The sequence below is a fragment of the Castor canadensis genome, chromosome 1 (genome assembly GCF_047511655.1).
Source record: "Castor canadensis chromosome 1, mCasCan1.hap1v2, whole genome shotgun sequence".
Lineage (NCBI taxonomy): Eukaryota > Metazoa > Chordata > Mammalia > Rodentia > Castoridae > Castor > Castor canadensis.
The window spans coordinates 58,450,186-58,466,138 of NC_133386.1; positions in this window are offsets into that span (position 1 = coordinate 58,450,186).

The window sequence follows — 15,953 nt, forward strand, 5'->3', positions numbered from 1 at the left end:
TTTTCTGTCAACTAGTTCTTTTTCTTTGATATCTATTTTGTCTTCATGTCTTGAGATTCTTTCATCTGCTTGTTCTAGTGTGCTAGAGTGTCTTTCCCCTGTATTTTTCATTTGATTTGAAGAAATTTTTATTTCCAATGTTTCTGTTTGATTCTTTTTTCTGAGGCTTTCCATATCTATGTTAAATTCCTCTTTCCTATCTTATATTGTCTACTTTATTTCATATGCCTCTTTTTTTTATAGTTTTCTTTGTTTCACCTTGGAGTTTATTGAAATCCTCTCTAAGTTCATTTAGTTGTTTCTGTGTTTTCTCAAGCTTTTATTTCTGGTGTCTTGATAATTCTTGAGTGCATCATGTACTTTCTGGTTAACCATGTCTTGTAGCTCTCCATGAGTTTCTCAATGATCTCATCCATAATTTCCTCCTTGAGAGAATTTTTGTGGCTGTCACTGAGCTCATGGAGATATTTATTATTGGTCTGTTGGGGTCAGGAACTGGGTATTCATTATTTTAATTTCCTACTAAATCCTCTATTGAATTGTTGATCTTTTTGGAAGGTAGGATTTTCTGGTCTCCTTCTCCCCATGCTTCTGTGATGTGCTGTGTTTCTATGTTGTTGAGTGACTCATTGGAGATTTTAATCACCTGTTATCATCCTCTTGACTCAATTACTGTGCCATGACTGGCTTAGTTGTTAGCTAGGTTGATGTGCTATTTCTGTTCCCTGTCTAGGCAGTATAAATTAGCAATAATAGATTCACTGATTCAATGCCAGACTTGTTATTTGTGCAATATGCAGTGAGCCCCTTGGTAATATTATCTATAAGCCATGGAGATTGGGGGGATAGCAGTTGTTTGGGTAGAGGTGGATACTTAGGTATTGAAAGAGCTGGTGTGGAGGAAGGGGCAGAAATGGGGGATGGGGTGAGTGGGTGAGGTGTGTGGGACATGGGGTTCTAGGTACTAAGTCCCTAGTTCAATTGTTGTGGAAGAGGGTGGTATTGTCAGGGTTGCTGAGGGATAGAAAGGGTGAGATAATGTGTAAAGTTGGTATAATAGACTATTCAGTTTGTGGTGTGTTTTGAGGAGGTTGAGGTAGTGGGGGGAGAGGGAGGGAGAGCAGAGGAAGGTGAGGAAGAGAAAAGGAAGGGGGACAAGATGAAAAGAGATGAAAAAGAAGAAATTGGAGTACAGAAAGAAAAGTGGGGCAATAGAGGGCTGAGAGAGTTAGTGTTAGGACAGAATGGAGAATGGAGTTAGGTAACAGTAAGATTGAAGAAAAAAAATGAAGAAAATAAAAGTTAAAATTAAAAATTATATATACAAAAAATAAAAAATAAGGACATTCAAATAGGATAAAATAAAGTAAAATAAAAATAAAAACATGTATATGTTTATATATATAATCAGTATAAACATATACATACATATATATAATACATGTATATGCATATATATACATAATCAGTCCAATAAATGTTCTGGACTCTTTCTTCTGATTTCAGTTTGAAGTAGTGATTTTTTTTTTTTTTTAGGGACTTTGGCCAATATTGTCTCTTCTTAAGATTGGTATTTTGGATTGCATGGCATTGTGTGTTGCTCTTCCCTGTCAGACAGCTGTGGTGGGGGGCTCAGCTCTGGGTGTTTGAGCCTGGGTTTCCTTAGTAGGGTGAGGCCTCTGGAGCAGGCAGGTTCTCAGAAGTGGTCCCATGAGTGGCTGGCTGGTAAATGAGCAGTCACCAGCCCCTTCCATTCACAAGGCAAGTCTGTGAATTATAAATGAGCTTTTCTCTTGGTGAGACTTTCAGTTTCAGCTTATTCCTGGTTTCTCCAAAGCAGTAGCGTGGTGGTTTTCCCCACAGGGGTTGCTGAGTCACCCACCCCCATGCAGGTTTTTTCAGCTCTGTGTTCTTCCCCTTCCTCTCCAGGCAAAGGGGAATATTTTTTATGTATTTGCCCACCTGTTTTGTCCAGAGAGAATGCAGTTGGCTCCTCAGTTGTGCTAGATTGTGAGGTTCCCTCCCAAACAGTGTGTGTGTTTACCTGAAGAGTTAGCAGATTTGCTTGGTTGAGAACAGATCAGCTACAGGGCAGTGCAGGCAGATGGTGGACAGAGGTTTTGTGTCTGCTTGTCTTTGGCAGGTCCTGGTTTTCCCAGATGATTGCTGCAGTTCTCTTTCTATGATTCTCTGCATTGTGTTATTTATTGTTGGTGAGTTTGCAGACACACTAAGGCAGAGACAGATCTTCACAGAATTGTAGCAGTCAGAGGTTCTGTGTCCACACATATTATGGTGGGTCTAGGTACTCCAAGATGCTTGCAGATCTCTGCCATTCTCTGTTCTCTGTGCTGTGTTTTAGCTTTACTGACTCAGGTGGGAGGGAAGTAAGGGAGAGAGAAAAAGAAAAAAAGGAAAAAAGCAGCAGATTGGCCAGGCATATTTGACCCTACTCCAAGCTGTTCCCAGCCTGAGAACAGACCTGCTGGTCAGCAGCAGCTGCATGTCCCTGTGACAGGCAGCTATGTACTTTAAAAGTTGGTTTAAGGGTCACTCAACAAATATGTGCCCCCCTCTGTGTTGGCAGTGTCTTGGTTAGCAGAAAAAACAGCATTACCTGATTTTTGCTGCCATGAAAATCTGGAGTAATTGTTTACAATTGTGCAGGTCAAGGTTCCAGGGTCCATCAGCTATCTGCCATCTTGATTCCTCTCAAGTGTAATTTAAGAAAAAATTTATTCAAAGTGAGATTGGTGGGCCAAAGTTAGGTGAACCTACAATTTTTAAATATATTGCCATTTTAATCTAGTAAATCAACATTGATTTTAATTTTTCTAAGCAGTATATCAGAATTCTTATTTCTCCATAGCTTTAGCATTGTACAATTTTTGTTTTTTGCCAATTTGATAGGTGATCTACATATATGTCAGTATAATTTCAATTTGTACTTTTTTTTTTAGCTGTATTGAGGTTTGAGTTAAGGGCTCTGTAATTGGTACGCAAGTACTCTACCACTTGAGCCATGACTCCAGCAAAATTGTACTCTTTATTTTGAGGGACATTGAACATATTTTCATTAAACATTAAAAAACAGCTTTGTATTATAATTTGGAGAAGTATATATTTATGTTTTTGTCTGCTTTTTTTAAAAAAAATCTTTTAGCTTTTTTCCTTTATTTTTAAAATAATCAATTATTAGAGAAATATGCCTTCCATCCTTAAAATAGTGCAGATATTTTTCCTGTTTTTCATTCATCTTTCGATATTGTCCTATGACATTTCTTCCAAGCCCTTTGAAAATCATGTAATTGAATTTATCATTTTTCTGCTTGTGCATTTCTGACTAACAGTTATGTTGTTGCCAATCATGTTCAGTGTTAGGAATTCTTAGAGGAGAATGCTGCTTCTGAACTCATGCCCATGAACTAGGAGATGGAAGGGAGATCTCTCCTGGCTCTTTTTCAATCTTTTGCATCCTTCATGAGTCACAGCTTTTTATGAAATTCCCTGAATTAACCCCTAGCCATGTGCTTCTAATACTGGACCTATAACACATATATTTCTGGATTTTCTATTTCCCCAGTAACACCCCATTTCTTCTCCGCCTTTTGAGAAGTTTCTCAAAAATTTTTTTAAACATTTCCCTCATTCATTCAAAACAACTTTATTTTTAATATAAGCTTTATCAACCTTGTTTCAGACATCTTACTTTTGATGGGTTATTAGGATATCTATGCTTCCATATTGTCATTATTATAGAAAATAGAAGCATCAGACATTGTCTTTCAAGGCTATAGAAGACATTGGTCTATAACATTGGCACATCTGAATGCATATTCTCTCTGAAAAATTCCTCTTAATTCACTGTATATTTACCTTGTATGACAATGGATGAGAAAACAATGAACAAGTTTACTTTGTGCACTAATTATTTGTCCTCAAGAAATAAAAGTACACTTTATAAAAATCACGAGGAAAAAAAAGTTTATTTGTGAAGACAAAAATAGAAAACCTAGGGGAATAATTTTCATAGTTGAACTATGCTTAAAGAGCAAATTAGAATTATTTACTCTTTTTGGGTGTTTGTTTTTAGAGATTTCCTCCATACAACTGAAAAAAGTCTTCTTTAATATTGAATTTTTATAATCAATAGATTCATTTTGTATAAACTCAATCTGACTAGAGAAAAGGTTAGTTTGAGAAGAATTAATTTAGAAGGTAACACACATGTACAGGAAATCAATGCATGTCAACTCCCTGTATAGCTATCCTTATCTCAACTAGCAAAAACCCTTGGTCCTTATTATTATTGTTTATACTCTCTCTTCAACAAAATTAGAGATAAGGGCAAAATAGTTTCTGCCTGGTAGCGAGGTGGTTGGGGGGTAAAGGAAGGGGTGGGAGGGTAAGGGAGGAGGTGGGGGGAAGGGGGGAAAATGACCCAAATATTGTATGCACATATGAATGAAAAAAAACAAACTCAATCTGATGAAATGGGACTGTTCTTGGGCACAAGTTTACAGCACTCATTTATGTACCAAATTCAGGATAGCTGCATAGGAAATACCCAGAAGTTTATTAACAATATAGATTGTTGAGACTGATTTTTAGTTAATGCAGGCAAATTAAAACATTGGCTTTATAGATAAGAAAATAGAGGGGTAGAAATATAAACTACAGCTACTCTCTGGCAAGCATTTGGTTGACAATTTTTATGCTTATTGATACCAATGTTGAACATAGTCTTTATGACATTTCTGTCAGCTTTCTGGGATTTTCTAATTATCTATTTGTCTACCATAGGATAATATAGCCAATAGTGCAAACTATATAGAAATAGAGTGAATTTATTGAAGAGTAATATAATTTCCTTAACTGTTAGTAAGAAATCTTAAACTTTTGAAAGAAACTTTAAGATTTGGTTAGAGTCAATAATTTAATGTGATGAATGTGAGGTATGTAGAAATTGATTGGTGGTGTCATAGTACCTTCTATGGTGGAGAAAATAAATTATATGAGATGAAATACAGATGAATTGCAAATGCAAATTTATTTATTTGTAAAACAAAAGCACATAAACAATTTACTGTTGTTTGATGTTAGACAATTCTGGTGGTAATATATTTACTGGAGTGAATATGAAACAAGGCAGAACACATTTTGCAAGTCTCCTTTATCTGAAAGTCATTCCTTAACCTAAGCAAAGAACTTCTATGGAACCTAAATGCTATACAAATACACTTTAGGGTATATAAAAGACATAGAATGGGAGTTGAGTCATATTTATTTCTAATTTTGAAATAATAATCTTTATGAATAACTTCTCTAGGATTTTGGGTTTTCTTGTCTCAAATTTCCCCTAAACTTTGATTTTATCCAGACATATTTCATTAAAAGTTATATACATATAGGCATTCTGAAGTTCTGAAATGTATGAGGAAAATAGATATATTTGGTTGACTGTTGAAATTCAGGATCTCTAAGTACATATTCTATCAAATCTTCCAGATAGAAGCTTCAGATTCATTATCATCAAATTATTTATGTGGTATCATTAGTAATAAAGTGTATATCTCATTGAAAAAACTACTTGTTCAGTAGACTAGAGACTAGGGATCATGTACTAGTAAAAATAGTCAAATATGAAAAGCCAAAAAAATAAAACAGGAAAGAATATGAGAATAGATCCTGGAGAAAAGAAATAAGGGAGAATGAACCCAAAAGAAAAAAATGTCCAAGAGTTTACCTAGATAAGCTTGTTATCCTGAAATGCAAACAACCTTATATTGACCTCCTATAGTTAGTATCACAAACAAACCTGGAACAGAATAGAGGACCAGGTTATGAATCCACACAACTATACCCACCTCATTTTTAACAAAGGTACCAAAAATATGCGATGGAGAAAAGACAGCCTCTTCAACAAATGTTGCTGGGAGAAGTGGTTATCCATCTGCAAGAAACTGAAAGTAGATCCATGTCTATCACCCTGTATTAGTCTCAACTAGGATTTCTGTTTAAAAGATTTCTGAGTGCTCATCTTCAGTCAGCAACTAAGAACTATCATTGGATAGTGTCAAGACTGAAATTAATAGGAAAAAATGTATAAGAATAATGCAAGCTTTTATTTTTGGAGGTTTTTTTAAAAATATGCTTATTTCTCTAGAGCCAATTTTTCTTGAAAAATGTATTATATTAACAATACTTCAAGTCCTGATACATTTAGATTTGGGGAGGAGATCATCATTCATTTATAGACTATATGTTTGACAACCTCAAACAAAAAGATTAATGCAACCTATGCATTGTTGGTCAAAAAAAACCCAGTTTTATGGCCCTATACTTGTGTATTATCAAGTACAACAACAGGTATTTGTGGTTACTCTTGGAAGTTAATATGACTAACTACCTACTTGCTCTCTGTAATTCCTGAAATGTCTGCTTTGAAGCTTTCTGATTCGGTGTGCTGCTTTGCTACAGTCTCCTGAAGTTCTGTTTTTAAAACTGTCAAGTTTTTTTTAACTCAGTCTCCTTTGTCAGAAATAGTAATCCATATACAAATATGTAAAATTTTCACAAATTTCTGCTTGAAATATTTTTTAAATATTTTAAAAATAGTTCACTCATTTCTTCCCACCTCATTTACTATACTTGCTCATGGGAAACATAAGTTTAAATTAATTGTGATGCATATTATATGTATATTGAGTGCTGCATTATCTTCTGGGTCCTGTTGAGAAAATTTTGAGAAGACTGAGAGAGTCCCATTGAATTTTCTCCAAGTAATGACAAAAATACCACATGCCATTTATAACACATCCGTCATATATCATGTCATGCTAGAACAAGAGTTCTCTTCCTTTTCAGACTTTAATATCTCAGGTTTGCTTGTGATACTAACTGGTCTAAACTGAAGAGACCACCCACAGAGTGGGTGAAAATATTTGCCAGCAAACAAAGGACTGATAACCAGAATATACAGGGAACTTAAGAAACTAAACTCTACTAAAATCAATGAACCAATTAAGAAATGGGCAAATGAACTAAACAGAATTTTCTCAAAATTCAAATGGCCAAAAAACACATGAAAAAATGCTCACCATCTCTAGCCATAAAGGAAATGCAAATCAAAACCACACTAAGATTCCGCCTCATCCCTGTTAGCATAGCCATCATCAAAAATGCCACCACCAACATGTGCTGATGAGGATGTGGGGAAAAAGGAACCTTCATACACTGCTGGTTGGAATGCAAGCTGGTGCAACCACTCTGGAAAAAAATTTGGAGACTTCTTAAAAATCTAAACATAGATCTGTCATATGATCCAGCAATCCCACTCCTGGGGATATACTCAAAGGAATGCAGCACAGGTTACTCCAAAGGCATCTGCACACACATGTTTATTGCAGCACTATTCACAATAGCCAAGATATGGAAACAACCAAAATGCCCCACCACTGATGAATTGATCAAGAAAATGTGGTACTTGTACACAATGGAATTTTACTCAGTCATGAAGAAAAATGAAATCTTATCATTTGCAAGTAAATGGATGGAACTGGAGGACATCATTCTGAGCAAGGTTAGCCAGGCTCAGAAGACCAAAAATCATGTTCTCCCTCATATGCAGATCTAGGGCAAATGCAGCAATGTGGTTGGACTTGGATCACATGACAAAGGGAAAGCACATACGGGAGATATGCGAATAGGTAGAAAACCCAAAACATGAAAACGTTTGATGTCCCCACTCCAGAGGAACTAACACAGAAACCTTAAAGCAATATGAGAAGGGAATCAGTAACCAGTGTACAGATCAGTTAGAGATGAATCAACCTGGGTTGTAACACATTTGTCCATGAAAGTAATGCTAGGACTCTCTCTGTATAGCTATCCTTAACTCAACTAGCAAAAACACTTTGTCTTCCTTATTATGCTTATGTATTCTCTTCAACAAAATCAGAGATAAGGGCAGAACAGGTTCTGCCTGGAAGTGAGGGATGGAGTGGGGCAGAGTATGGGGGAGGGAGACAGGGAGAGAAATGACCCAAACAATGTACTCACATGTGAATAAATGCATAAAAAAAAAAAAAGAAATCCTAGTTTGGTACAAGCTTTACCCAAAGCTGTTCTTTTTTGATACAACAGCTTGTTCCTTTGATAAAGGATCTCCAATTAAAATATTTTTTATTGTAGAAGTTCAGAGAGAACAGGCTGATTGGTGAAATCCTGGGAAAACATGTTGCATCTAACAGTCTTTTTTAAGCTGATTTAATTTGACTTCAATGTTTAAGCATGGAAAATTTCAATCCCCACCTCACATTCAGATACCCTCACTTTGGAGCTCCAGGGCCTCTGGGATAAGGTAAAGAAGGTCCCCTAGAAATGATTCCAATAGAATATTTGTATATAATTTACAGAGTTCTGGAGGACTAATTCAGATAGCGCTGATTACTCTGAGTTTCTCAGTTATGTTTTTCATTTTGCCAGGCATAGCCCTTTATTTCATTCACTATGAAAAAAGAATGAAAGTGAGAGAGGATTAAGATCTGGACTAAATGGAATTATCATAATCAATAGAATAATATGATTCTGAAGAATAGATTTTGAATTCCTCCAGAGAAGCTCAGCCCACTCTATTTACTTGGTAAGGAGCTATGGGACATGATGGCAAAGGATATTTGAAACACATATGATGTGAGTATTTAAAATCCAGACAGATTTAATTTGTGAAACAGATTTATAAGTTATACAGCCAAGGAGCACATGAGAAATTCTGTCAAAGGGGAAAATAATGTAGCTCTTTAGATTCCTACATTGCAGACGTAGTGCTAGAAATTCGTTGTTGCTTTCTAGAATAAAGATGTTATTACAGAAGAAGGGGATTACCATAAGTGTTGAGTGAGAGGGCTGGGATCTGAAGAGTGACTCCAGCATTAGATTAAGTCCAAAGGTTCCCTTGAATCTCTGGCCTAACAGCTTAGGTTTTTTTTTTTTTTTTTTTTAATCTGCCTTTAACCTCCAAATTTCTCTGTAAATTCTGTAAATAAAAAAATTTCTTGCCTTATCAAGAGTCAGCTCCACAATGATGGCTGAGGAAGACTAGTTTAGAATCCTCTTTCTCTCCTCAAGTCCTCCAATGGCATCTCCTAAAATGCTTTTAAACAAAGCATTTGTAGATATCAGGTGTTCCATCATTAAATCAATTTGGAATATATTTGGTTAAAGTTAAAATGGCCTAATTAATAGGAGTTTTGAGACTAAGAAATGTAACTGTTAATGAGAATTATGAGCTTTATGAGTAAAGTGTAAGATGAGAAATTTCTGTTGTGCTTAACATCAAAACATTTTTTCAGTGCTTTATAGAAGTGCCAAGTAGTCTGTGAGAATACTTGAGAATCTTCATTAAGACACATTCTTATCCTATGATAATTATTATATAAACCATCTATTTTATCCTTAATTATGGGGCACATTTAATTGTTCAAATTTCCATATGTTTATATCTTTTTGGGTGTAGATACAAGCAATAAAATAAAATACAATGTATATTTTCTTGTGTTTTCTCTCAATCTTTCAGTGCCTAATATGACACCAACCAGCATGAAAGCAACACTCTTCCATGTTTCCCTGCTGGTTTGTCCACACACTTAACAGATTTTCAACAGCTATATTTTTGTATGTTAGAGTCATTTTCACAGCTGAGAATATATTTTATTCTACTAAAGCATATGTAATACCCATGTAAACTTACCAAGAATGTAAAATTCATGATAGATATTTTAGTGAGAACGAATACTATTGTTTGAAAAAATCTTTGTCTCCATATTCTTATTTTCTTAGTCAACAGTTTCCCCCAAAGCAAATTCCTCTTGTTGAATTCTTTTATTTGTGAATTATCTTATAGAATTAAAGTGTTTTCCTAATAAAAATTAACAGGTAATATTCCATTAAGCTCACCAGAAACATGTTGTGAGTTAGAAAAATGTCATGATACCCAGATCAAGTCTTTGATTTGAAGGCACATTCATATAAGGCATCCTCATCAAGAAATTCTCGTTTCAAATAGGATCTTTCTTCTTCTTCTTCTATTTTTGGATTTGGAGTTTAATTTAAAATTAAATTATTAGTTTAATTTTTGATTAACATTACTAAATATTAATGGGGTTCAGGTGATATTTCAATACATACATATCACCGTTTTTGACTTTTTTTGCATTGCTGCTATTCCTTCTAACTTCCCTCAATATTAATAGTTAATCTTATTTTTAGTGACATAAAGTCTCTATGGATTAGTGCCTACTCACCTTATGTATGAAACTTATTTTTATAAATCTCTCTACTTCTGGCCCTGGATTTGGTATACATATAGTTTCTTGGCATTTTGTTGTTACAAGTCATTTGTTTACAATGCATGTAAATCTGAAAATTCCTTAAGCATGATTGCAAGTTTATGAAAAAAACTGAGAATATAATAAGTGGAAAGGTGTTATATTTTATTAAAATATTCCATTTAAACATATCATTAATATTTTTAATTCAAATAATAGTTTTGTAGAACTCTTAAAAGACAAAGGCCTTTTTAAAGCTGACATATTCTCATGGAAGTGAAAATTCATAATATACCGTACATGGACCTAGTTAATGATTAATAGCTCCCCAATACTCAGGTAATAGAATTTTCTGGTAGAAATTACAACTTGTATTATTATTAAATCTCCTATCTGGATCTTTACAGTGCAATTTTTGCCTAGTTTTACTTTCTAACATTTAATAAAAAATTATAAATTTGACTTGCTTTTCCTTTTTATTTGTGGTACTAGGTTTTAAGCTCAAGGCCTTCACCTTGAGCCACTCCACTGGCCCTATTTTTGTGATGAGTTTTTTTGAGTTAGGGTCTCGTGGACATTTGCCCATACTGGCTTTGTACCTCAATCCTGCTGATCTCTGCCTCTTGAGTATCTAGGATTATAGGTGTGAGCCACTGGCACCCAGCTTAGCTTGCTTTTTAAAGTGACTCATTAGGTTTGCATATAAAACTATCAACTATTAATGAGAAAATCTGTCTGGGAATATCATACATTCCACTGTGACAAAAATGATACCTGTATCTTCTATACCTAAAATAAGGAAGTTTGGGATCTGAACTCAGTCTTGAGTCAACTATGAGAACTTGTGCTGAATCTTCTTTTTGTTTCACGTTCTCTTTTTATAAACCCAAAAGATTGTATCAAGTTAGATGATATGCTTAACATGTTTATATAAAGACAAACTTGTATGCAAAGTGTGATTTTGCAATATAAAACAGAGAGTTATAGCACCAGAATATTCACTGCTCCTATGATTTGGAGAAAAATGGCCACTGTATAGTAACTTTCTGCCCAAAATTGATTCAAAATATCTTTAAGGAATTGCTCAACCCTAGAATCCCATTGGTACTTTAGATTACCTTCTTCTGAACATGTAAGAGATGATCTTAAAACATTTTTGTTTGTTTCAGATTAAAGTCTGGCTAGAACCTTAATGATGTTCTTTAGTGAGATTCAAAGCGTCCTTCTGTGAGTTTGACCTCACTTTGGTCTTTCTTCCTTTGGAGACTGTCTACTGATTTAGCTGAGGGCTGTCTGTCAGAACCATGTTCTTATCATAATTCATAAAATTGTTCCTGAGCCTCTCCATGCTGTCAGGTTCAGGCAGTGGCCCATATAAGGCTATGTTATAAGAAATACAGCTATTATCATTTAATAGAAAAGGAAATAAAGGTATTTTTGAACCATTCACTAGGAGATGCAATGTTTATATAAAAGTAGGCAAATGATTGAAGCAATGGGGAGGAAGACAACTGCAAATAAAGTGAGCTTCTTGGAGAGACATAACCAGTTTGCTCTCTGAGTGTGTCTCCAGTACAGAATTAATTTCTTGTACCTTCTTGCTAACAGAACCTGGTTTTTCAGAAAACTGATAAATGCTAAAAGAAGGTGAATCCTACCACAAATGTCGGTTTTCCACCCATATCAACCATGCAGATACCCTAGTTTAGAATTGGACATGTGACTCATCAGTCCAATGGGATATTAAGTAATTATGGCAGGGGAGAAATTTAAAGGAATCTCTGTGTTTTTTCTTTCCTACCATGAAGACATAATGCCTAGACTCCTGAGATCCTCCTTGTAAACGTGGGAAAACAAAGAGAAGTGAAGAATAACTGGTCCAAATCCCTGACAGTGAGAAGTATCTGGACTTTGTCATGTAAGAAAATGAACCTGCACAGTTTAAACCAATTTTGGTTTTAAAAAGTTAGCTAAATTTATGGTCTATATGTGCATTTGTTTGAGTAAAGAATTTGAATCTGCTAGAATAATGAAAACTATGCCTCCTGATGGTACTAAAGTGTTTTTGAACCACCTAGGTACAGATAAAGCAGTACCACACTATTTGTTTTCAGACTGTACTCAGTAGAAGCCTCTATTTCTGGACTAAAGAAATAGATAAACCTGTTTGGTTTGCACATCACAGTCACTCTTGTTAATTTGTGGCCACCTCCCTGTTATGTTCCTGCCCATTTTACATATTATTGCTAGTGTAGTTATATAGATTGAGACTCCAGTTAAAAGACTACAAATTAATCCTTGAAACATTTAAACAACCATTTTAAGATATCAGAAAGGAATGTTTGTGATATTCTCAAACATTTCTGGCATTAATTCTAAACACTAAACATTACTCTAAGAAATAAGTGTACGATGTGAGTTGCAAGTATACTAATCTGCACAGCAATGTTAGTCTTAGTGATAAAATCATGACAAAGTTCAACCAATAAAATGATGAAATTTAATTAAAATATGCTCCATTCAATTATAAAAATTGGTTTTTTTTCTATTTGTCCCAGTTTGAGCTCTTATAATTAATTAAGATGCCAATAACTGATTGAGCCTTGAGAAGGAGCACTTATGGTACATAAAACAATTTTATACAGATGTAAAGTAGATGGATTTTATGATTTTTGGTGAACATGGCCATATTAAATACAGAGTAAGCACTCAATTTTAGCTTTGATTGTGTGCTTATCAGCTTATATTTGTGGAGGACTTCTTATGAAAATTTGCATATTTAAATTGCAAGCCAGATAAAGGAAAAATACATTAACATGGCTGAGGGATGCAAAAGACTTTTCTTAGAAAGTCAGCCTTGCACAGTCTCTGCTCTTGATTCTACCACTTGGAGGCCCTAGAAAAGCTACAATTTCTTTAATTTGAAACCTCCTTTTAATGGTGATTATATCTGCCTCTGATTACATTTGAGCATATATATATGTGACAAATATGTGTATCAATAGTCTTAAAAGAAGATTTAAAAGTAAAAATTCCTTTAGGTATTTGAAAAATGTATTAGTTTGATCAAACACTATTGATATTTAAGATATTTATTGTAGAGCATGAAAATGAATGAAAATCTTTTGAAAATACATCAATTGCCTTCAAATTTGTATTTTTATATTAATTTTTGCTGCTATTAAACATATTTAACCTCAGCTAGGTGCTACATTCATGACATACATTACTAGTGAATTTTTATGAACTTCATAAGTTTTAAATTACAATTTTTCTTATGATATTTAAATAAGGTGACTTTGTTGTACCCTGACTCACATTCCTTTGGGTATATACCTAGGAATGAAAAAGAAGAATTTCTGCCTTGCCTTTAGCCTAACATTGGTTCAAGTCCTAGCTACAAAAATGTCTCATGGACAAAATAAGTAACCTTTTAGATTTTAGTTTCTTAATTTGTAAAATGTACAGATGAATAACAATATCCAAACAGAAATTATGAAAAGTGCTTATACAGTCCTTTGCAGAAAAACTGGAAGGCATTTGGGATGCTGTAGCAGTTAGTAACACTGGAGAGAAGGAAGAGTTAAGATGGAGGAAAAGGAGCAAAACAATAATGTCTGCTGTTTATACAGTAGGTATAACAGGGGAAGAAGAAAAAGGGAGGGAAGGTGTGATTATTGTTCTGATGTCCATAAGAGCATGCTCTTTTAATAAAGGTGAACCATTCATATGCTATAACAGGAAGTGGAGAAATATTAGAGTGATGCATGGTATACAATGTAGAAAAATGTAGCACTCATGAAAAAGAAGTATGACTATTGAAAGTTGCTACTTTTAATTGCCATAGTAAATCAAATTGCTACTTTCATATTGGAGGGACTGTCAGTGACAATGGGGTCACAGCAGCAGAACACTCAGGGCTTAATAAATGGTCCCAGATATTTTCAAATAAAAAATCTAGGGCTTCATTATTATTAATAATATTAATTAATTAATATTAATAATAACCTCAATTAATTAATTAATTGAACTCAGCTATATGCTTGCAAGGCAGGCATTCTAACACTTGGGCCCACTGTGTCAGCCCTGTTTTGTGTTGGATATTTTTGAGATAGGGGCTCCTGAACTATTTCCCAGGGCTGACTTTGAACTGCAGTCTGACTGATTTCTGCCTTTTGAATAGCTAGGATTACAGGCATGAGTCACTGGTGCCCAACTTAAAGCTTCACTTTTGAGGAACAATACTATACCATTTTTTGTACCTTTAATTTGTCTCTGCAATGTCAGTCACTTCCTCAGTATGGTGACTTATGCCAAAGGAATTGCACCATTGAGTCGTGCTGGAGGTACATTGTGGCATTTACAAAAGTTCCTACAATATATTCAATATATCATGCTCAAATTCACCCCCTCCACCATTCTCTTTATCCCTTCTCCCCATTCCTGGAATAGTTTCAACAGGTATTATTTTTCCCATTTGCATACATGGGTACACAGTATTTGCACCATATTCACCCTCCTACACCCTTCCCAACCTCCTCCCCCTTCCCACTGGTACCAACCCCCACCCCCAGGCCGTACCTGTTCCTCCCTTCTATTCTCTGATTTTGTATAAGAATAAAAGAAAAAAAAATGACATTTTGCTTGTTTACAATAGCTACACAGAAGTTTCCTTGTGGCACTTCCATGTTTATATGTATTATAGCCCAATTTATTTCATCTCTATTTTTCTCCTTTCTACCTTGGTCCCTTTCTTATAGTGATTTTAATAGGTTTCAAAATTCCATATTCATTCCATATACATAGAAAATACATCAGCCATATTCACTTTCTTAACTTCCTTCTTTTATCCCCCCTCTTTTGTATGTGACCTCCTCATAGCATGACCTGTTTTTTCATAATATTGTTGTATTTATATTTGGTTTGTATTCCACATATGAGAGAAAACATGAGCCTAACTCATGGAATCAAATCCATTACACAGGAATCTTTTAAATGATTCCTTTTGAGGAAAAACAAATTTTATGTTGGCTACATGTAATAATTCACACAAAACACTGAAATATCTGTGATTAATGGTGAAATGAAAGTAAATCAGTAAGAGAAAAAAATGTTTAGGCAGACTGCCTTAATTTCATCACCTGAATATTAAATTTGATAAGATTAACATAACATTCAAGAAAAAGTTGGATAAATAGTAAGTGTTGTTGGGTTGCCTTAGAAACTAAATATAGTACTTTGTTTTTTATTTTCAGAGACAGCTGTTTAACAGAAACATTGTGTGTATCTGTGTGTAATTTTTTTCTATTTGAATGAAGATCAACTGAAGAACTAAGCTTAATTTGCTTTGCTTAATGTAGTAGCAAGATACAAAATGATATATTTTAAAAATTGACAGTTTAAATATATATTATGTTACTCTAATTCATAATAATTCTCAAATCTGTAGTACACTATATATTTAAAAGAAAACATTAACAGTTGCTAGTTATCCATTCTCAACTTATGAAAGGTTATTAGGTAAAGTGTCATTAAATTCTTTAGGTAAATATTTCAGTTAAAGCGATTGACATGGTTAGCCAGGTTTCAAACTGCAAGAATATCTTTGACTTTTGATGTTTGATT